Consider the following 7,008-nt stretch of genomic DNA (forward strand, 5'->3'; position numbering starts at 1 on the left):
GTGATTGATTTAGGAAGGAAAACCATTATATAGAGATGCCAAATACAAGAATTTTACAGCAAATCTCATCAGAGAAGTTACCAGTTCTCTCTATAGCTTGTTCCCCTCTCCTCCCAAGGCCCCCAGGGAGATGTCCCAGCCCCGTGCAACTAGGAGAGGCCATGTGACTAGTTCTGGCTGATGGGGTCTAGATGGAGCTGATAAGCGTCACTCCCTCTCTGGAGAAAAGTATAAATGCTCCACATTCTCCTCCCCCTTTATTGTAAATCCTGAAGCCACCTATTGATATGCTGGTGCCACAGGATGGTTTAGCTTCCTTTCAGCTTGCATTCCCAGAGTGACTATGTAAAGTAGAGAGGATGTCCCCCGCTTTTCGACCAGCAATGAACATATAGTGTGAATAAGAAACAAAAGTTTGCTAGGTTAAGCCACTGAGATTTCAGGATTAATTTCAGCATAGTCTAGCCTGGCCTAACAAGAGTTCCTTGTGCCTCAGTAATTATTAACAAAAGTCTTTTCTAAATCTCTTTCAGTTCTGTTTACATTTTTTCTGTGTAGAGTAAACTAATATATACCCATGGTAGTTAGTGCCTTTTTTCAACACTTTAGTTAGAAGGTGATTTTATTAGGAAAGACATTGATATCTCTACTGAGGATAATAAACTAAGGGAAAATAAAAATGTCTGGCAACAAGAAACCTTTTGTCCCCTGAGTAAGCTTGTTCCTCTCCTTTCTCTTTTCCTTGCTGTCTACAAAAATTTTCTGAGAAAATACCCTATTAATGTGTGGAAATAATCTCAAAAGATTTTGAGATTTTCAGCTAACACCTCATCGGACTTGGAATTGGATTCTGTCCTCTAGAAAGTTATATCCATATTTTTGAACAAAAATTTAAGAAAGCACAAATATTGCTAACCAGAAAAAATAGCTCAGGTGTTAACCTGCTCACTAGATAATTTGAAAAGCTTACAGATTTTGTTTTCAAAGAATACTCTCCATATAAGTATTCCTTCTACTAGCCATTCTCTTTGTTTAATCCAGATGTCACCATTTCTGTTCATTGTTTTATTTTGTGCAAAAAAAAATTATGAGCCTTCAAGAAAAAAAAATATGTGGTCATCTACTCTTTCACTGCCAGCACACAAGATTTTAACATCAAGTTTATTTTAAAACAAGACAAGAAATCTTTGGAGTCCAAGCTGTTTCTCCATTAGAGGTATGAGACTTGGCCCTGTACATTTCTGTTCTGGAAAAAGTCCATTGACACCCTGAATCACTTGGGAACAAATCAAAATTAAGTTGGTCTTAGACATAACTTCCATAGGCACAGCAAGAAATAAAGAACAGGAAAATATAACCTTGTGTTCAAAATGCATTCTCATAAAACTTCACAATATTCATTGCCCAGCAGGAATATGTCAAAATAATTAGACAAGCATTCTGTACTAAAGAATTCTGTGAAGAACTCAAAATAATCATGGGGCCAGAAATATAGGTACACGTAAACGAGAACTCAGTATGAATTGTTTTCTCCCACTGCACACACATGGGCTAAGAACTATGCCTAAAACACATCAGAGTGGCTAAATGAGAAAACTCCTTCACTACTGCTTAATGAGAATAGTAAAGATGAAAATTGTTAATATGCTTTTGCATCAAGTTGGAGGACATTTTATTATCCTAGTAGCCAGCTCAAGACTTTCTCTTAAACAGCTGGCTTTGTTAGGAAAATCCCATAATAAGCTCCTTTGTCATAAGATCTGAGATCCAGAAGTGTTTCATTGTGTGCAGAACAGCCTGAATGAGGCAATGAGAGGAAGATGGGAGATGGAGCCTGCAAAATGGGGGGAAGCCGTGTGACAGATGTGACACTCTCAGTGTTGGTAGAGAGCGGTGAAGAGTCTGAGCTCAGCCTTCATGTGGGCTTCAGACAGAAGCAAGCCAGGACATAAGAACTCCTGAAGAAACAAGCTGTCGGGAATTCACAGAAATCATTGCAAGATGCTCTCCACTCTTAAAGACCAGAAATGTGGGGGATTAGTGCCAATTTATAAAAATCTGCAAGAGACACAGATGCCCCTGCTAATGACAGTATCATTCATCACTGCCATAACTAACATTTATTAAGTGCCTTAACCAAAACTAATTTTTATGTCAATTAGTTGGACAACCAGGACAATGGGTTTTAATGACTGCAGAAGGAAAGAGAAAGGCAGTGGCCACCAAAAAAAGCACAATGGTGACTAAGGGGTCCTGAGTAACAACATTTCAAAGACAGTTGCAATGTAATTGAAAGTGGCAGAAAATACATACTAGGGAGAATAGTGATTTCTTTTTTTTTTTTTTTTGGCTCATAGAAAAGTAATATCATTTAAACTAATATATTAATACTTTCTGAAAAATTACTAGAATTTCAGTTATATCCCTAAAATCACAAAAAGATGTGCCCTTGATAGACAGCTGTGAAAAGAATGCCCACCTTGAATTCTCCAGCAAGTTTAGAATTGTGTTTCCTCTTAAAAAAAAAAATTAATTAAACCAAAGAAGAGATGGATGTCCCAGTGAGGAGCTAAGACATACCATTCTTTTCAATCATTTTATAAATAGAAAATCAAGGGAATAATCACAGAATTCCAGAATTCCAGCCTTTCCTAAATCATTAGGGATGAACTTTAGTGGCAAGAACATATTAAAATAGTTTTACTTGGTACTATAATTATTAAATATAATTTTATTGCAATTATTAATAAATTTAGATCAGTAAATGCCCCATTTCTAGAGCATTTAACTTACATTTGGGAATCGAAACACATAGTTGCTTATAAACTAGATTATTTACATAATTATGATTCTATGGTACTTTGATAGTTATGATATGTTTCTCACCTTGAGGGAGGGGGCAAAAAAAATCAATCCATAAATAAATAAATTGCTTTACTAAACAACTCTTTCACTGCAAAGTAATCACTACCAAAAATCCATTTTCAAGGGAAATCCAGAGGACCAAATATAATTGGTAATTTATCACTACTATGAATTTCTCTCTGTGAAAAGACTAGCCTAGGCACAAACATACCTAGGCTATTCTAATTTGATTTACAAACATACTAGCTTATTCTAAGTCATGAACAAAATAGGATAACAAAGTGAAACTAAAGAGGTTAAAGTTCCTAAAAAAAATGTGGAGCTCAGGCCCTTCAGGTCATAAATATCACTAAGAGAAAAAATTAGTTTCTTGGAGTTTTTAATTACCATACCTAAAATGTATGAACTTCCTTGGTCCTATTCTGTTACTTCTAACCTATACAAGAAAACGACAAGAAAGGGTGTCATGAGATTTCTGCCTAGAATCAATGGCCTAGGAGGAAATAAGTATCCTACCACATCAACCTTAAGAAAAGTCAATAAAATAGTAAGTTGGTCATCGTGATCACTACACAGTGTCCCTCCCAGAACTTTCTGAGATAGACAGAAAGTTCTATCTCATAGGAAAGAAGAATATCTTGGTAATATATTTTGGGGAAATCATTAAACTAAGATCCCCAGAATTGAATGTTTTCTAACAGATGAAGTGAAATAACGTCCTAACCCTTTGGAAACCATCCAAGATATATTTTTACTTTACTTTTAAATGCCTTGAAAGATTTAGAATTTCCATGTGTTTTTCTGGAATTTCATCAGTGGAAAAATGTTTTAAATTAATAATAATAATGCTATTTATTGCCTAAATGCCTAAATTTTTAAAATACCAGTTCTTCTATTTTAAACCTGTATGTTTTTATCTTGCAGTAAAGTAAGAAGGTAGGAAAACATGATCTGTAAAGACCATATTTGAAAGTCTGTTTTTTAATAACTCAGCTGGTTTGAGTATTGGGGTTTTTTTTAATTTTTAAATTTTTTTTCCAACTTTCTATCTTGAAAATGTTCAAAACTATAGAAAAGTTTTAGGAATAGTTAACAACAAACACCTAGATAGCCTTCACATTGATTCCCATATTATTAAAATTTTGCCACGTTTACTTTATCTCTCTGTCTGTGTATATAAATATTTTGATGAACCATCTGAGTTACTTGTAAACACAAGGATATTTCACCCCTAAATACTTCAGCATGTACCTCCCAAAAACAATTATCCTACCATAGTTACATAATAATGATCATACTCAGGAAATTTTTAATTGATACAATACAACTATCAAAGTCCACGTTTCCCCAGTTGTTTCAATAATGTCCTTTTCAGTCTAGAGGATTTACTATATTTTATTTTAAATCTGGATCCAATCAGGGATCACCATTTCTTGTATTTTATGTCTATCATCTCCTTTTGTCTTTAATGATTGACGTTTTTGTAGAGTGCAGGCCAGTTGCTTTGCATAATGATCCTCTACTTGGGTTTGTCTAATTATTCTCCACAATTAGACTCAGATTAACATTTCAAACAGAGGTACTCACAGGTTGGAATGTTTTCCTTCTTTTTATACATTAGAAAAAGCATACAATAGGTTGAATTAATATTTTCTTTCAATCATTTAATAACACTGATTGCCTCCTATAAAGTAAATTTAGCGTCACAGTTTGCAATTTACAAAATGCTTTTGACGTGAAATAATTTATTCAATTTCTACTACCACCCCATGATGTTTTTTTTTTAATCTTCACTTTTTGAATGGAAATTTATGTACATTCATATAAACAGGAAGACTACCTCTGTGTCCAAAATTTAAGTATAAAAATACTGTAACTATCACTCTAGAGTAAGAAACTCTATTTTCATGTCACATAAATCTACACATTTTTTGCTTCTGCAACCTGTGCTCCCTGTTGTCTAAACTCTGTGCCTTATTTTGTTGTGTTAAATTTCAAGGAAAAATGACATTATGCTTTATCTAAACATTTTCCAACTATAATAATACAAAATTACAATAGTTAAACCAGAAACAATGTAAAAGTAAATGAGTGGTAATTTAAAAATAAACAAGTGTAAATGTAAAAGTAAATTCCTGTTAGCTGTATTGAATGCCAAATAATTGGCTTTTCTTCATGGTTTTTTCTCTGCACTTGTTGCAAGCAGTAATACACCAGATCTTCCTTTCTCCCCAGAACAAGATTTCATGTCACTTCCTTCTACTTCCTAAAGCAGTGAAAACAGAATTTCATGATATATTGATCAGCATTTTTATGGGAACTTCTTAGCATATTAAATCAGGTAGTTTTTCTTATTTTCTTTTTCCCTTTGGACCTCTAAATCCCAGTGTTGTTCAGTTTAGGGTCAAACCAAGAAACGTTTGTGAATCAGTGTATGTAGCTTGAGTCACAACCGATAACATGAAGCTCTTAGTAGACATTCCGGCCACAAAGAGCCCCAACAGGTTTTCTCATCCTGCAGGTCAAGGGTACTGAGGGGGTAAAAGCCAGGCAATATTCACAGTAATACTGAAATTTGAAAGCAGTACCACTCACGTCCAGATAAGGGCAATGGCAGATGCTTACCTGGGTGGTATTAAACTCAGCAATACCATATACATCATTTTGAGTTTGGGAAGATCTTGAAGAAAATAGCGTGTGATTTTCCACTGATAAAAACCACTTTACCACCTCCAGAAAGCCTCAAGCTGAGATGACAGGTCGAGACCCATTTACTCTTTCATCCATGCACAATTTCCCCAACATTCAGTGATTTGAATCTCTCATTTTGAAGTACAAGAATAACTTAGAATGCCTGAATAATGAGTGCGATATTATTGCCCTTGTCCAGTGTTCTATTTCATAAAGAAGCAGGGACAGAATCCTGAAAGATACCTAAAGGAGGAACTAAAATTTCTTTTCAACATTCACGGAGTTCTTCGAGTATAACATTGTTTTCTTTTGAACTGGCACATTATGCACCCCTGAAAAGAAAAATCTGCACTTTAATCCTAGAAAAAGCATTATTTTCATTCTTTATCTGGATACAGTAAAGGAAGCTGCATTGATGATTATGCCATGAATATATAAACTGTGGTAAGACAAAGTGGTAAGAAATGTTTCAAATGTGAAGTCTTCAGTAGAACATGAATCATTCATTTTTTCCCCACTAACCCTCAAAGACTCCTATTATCCTCAGCTGATAATAAAGGCTGCTTGCAGTTAATTTAATCACTGTAATTTCCTAAGAAACAAAGATTGATGTCTATTGAAAATTATTCCAATTATATCTTTGAACATGAGTTCAAAACTGTTAAAATTACTACTTTCAATAATATATTAACCTCCCCAAGTGCTATTAGATATTCTTACAACCTTCCTAAAGCAAAAGATGACATTATTGCCCAACCTTTTTTTATTCAGTAAAAATTCAACTTTGAGACACAATTATTTTTAAAACTTTGCTCAAGTTTAACCCATTTCAGGTTTTATCTAACCCCTTTTTAGTACATCCTAAGGAGCAATTTCTCTGCTTAAAAACAAAAACAAGGCTAAATCCATGTTATTGTATTATATAAAGTCAAACTATGTAACCACTTGAAAATAAGTAGAAGTTGATTTTAAAAAATAAGTAGAGAGAAGAAATGTCACAAAAACAACAATTATTAAAAGTAATAATAGTAATAGTAAAATTAAAAGCCAACATCTGTTAAGCTCCGATTATCATTTAATTTGTGCAGGCTTGTGCTTAGTGATCCATGTGTGCTAATCATTTAGTTTCCACAACCCTGTAATGTTAGTGCTGTCCTTACTCCCATCTTATAGATGAGGACTCCTGCCCTGGCATCATCTGTCCTGAGGACAGCTGCCTCTCCACTGCTCACGGGTGGCAGCCTGTGCTGCCACAAACCTCCTCTGGACATCTACCCCACACACATACACTCACACAAATACACGTTTCAGCTCATTACTTTGACAAGGACATTCCACGGTGACATACGCTTTCCTAGGAGCATAGGTTGAGGAACAGATAGCAAAAGAGGGCCCCTGTCAGCAACCTCTACACAGGGAGCCTGCCACCTGTTCCCACCTGCCAGTCTACTC

The sequence above is a fragment of the Cynocephalus volans genome, chromosome 5 (assembly GCF_027409185.1).
Source record: "Cynocephalus volans isolate mCynVol1 chromosome 5, mCynVol1.pri, whole genome shotgun sequence".
Classification (NCBI taxonomy): domain Eukaryota; kingdom Metazoa; phylum Chordata; class Mammalia; order Dermoptera; family Cynocephalidae; genus Cynocephalus; species Cynocephalus volans.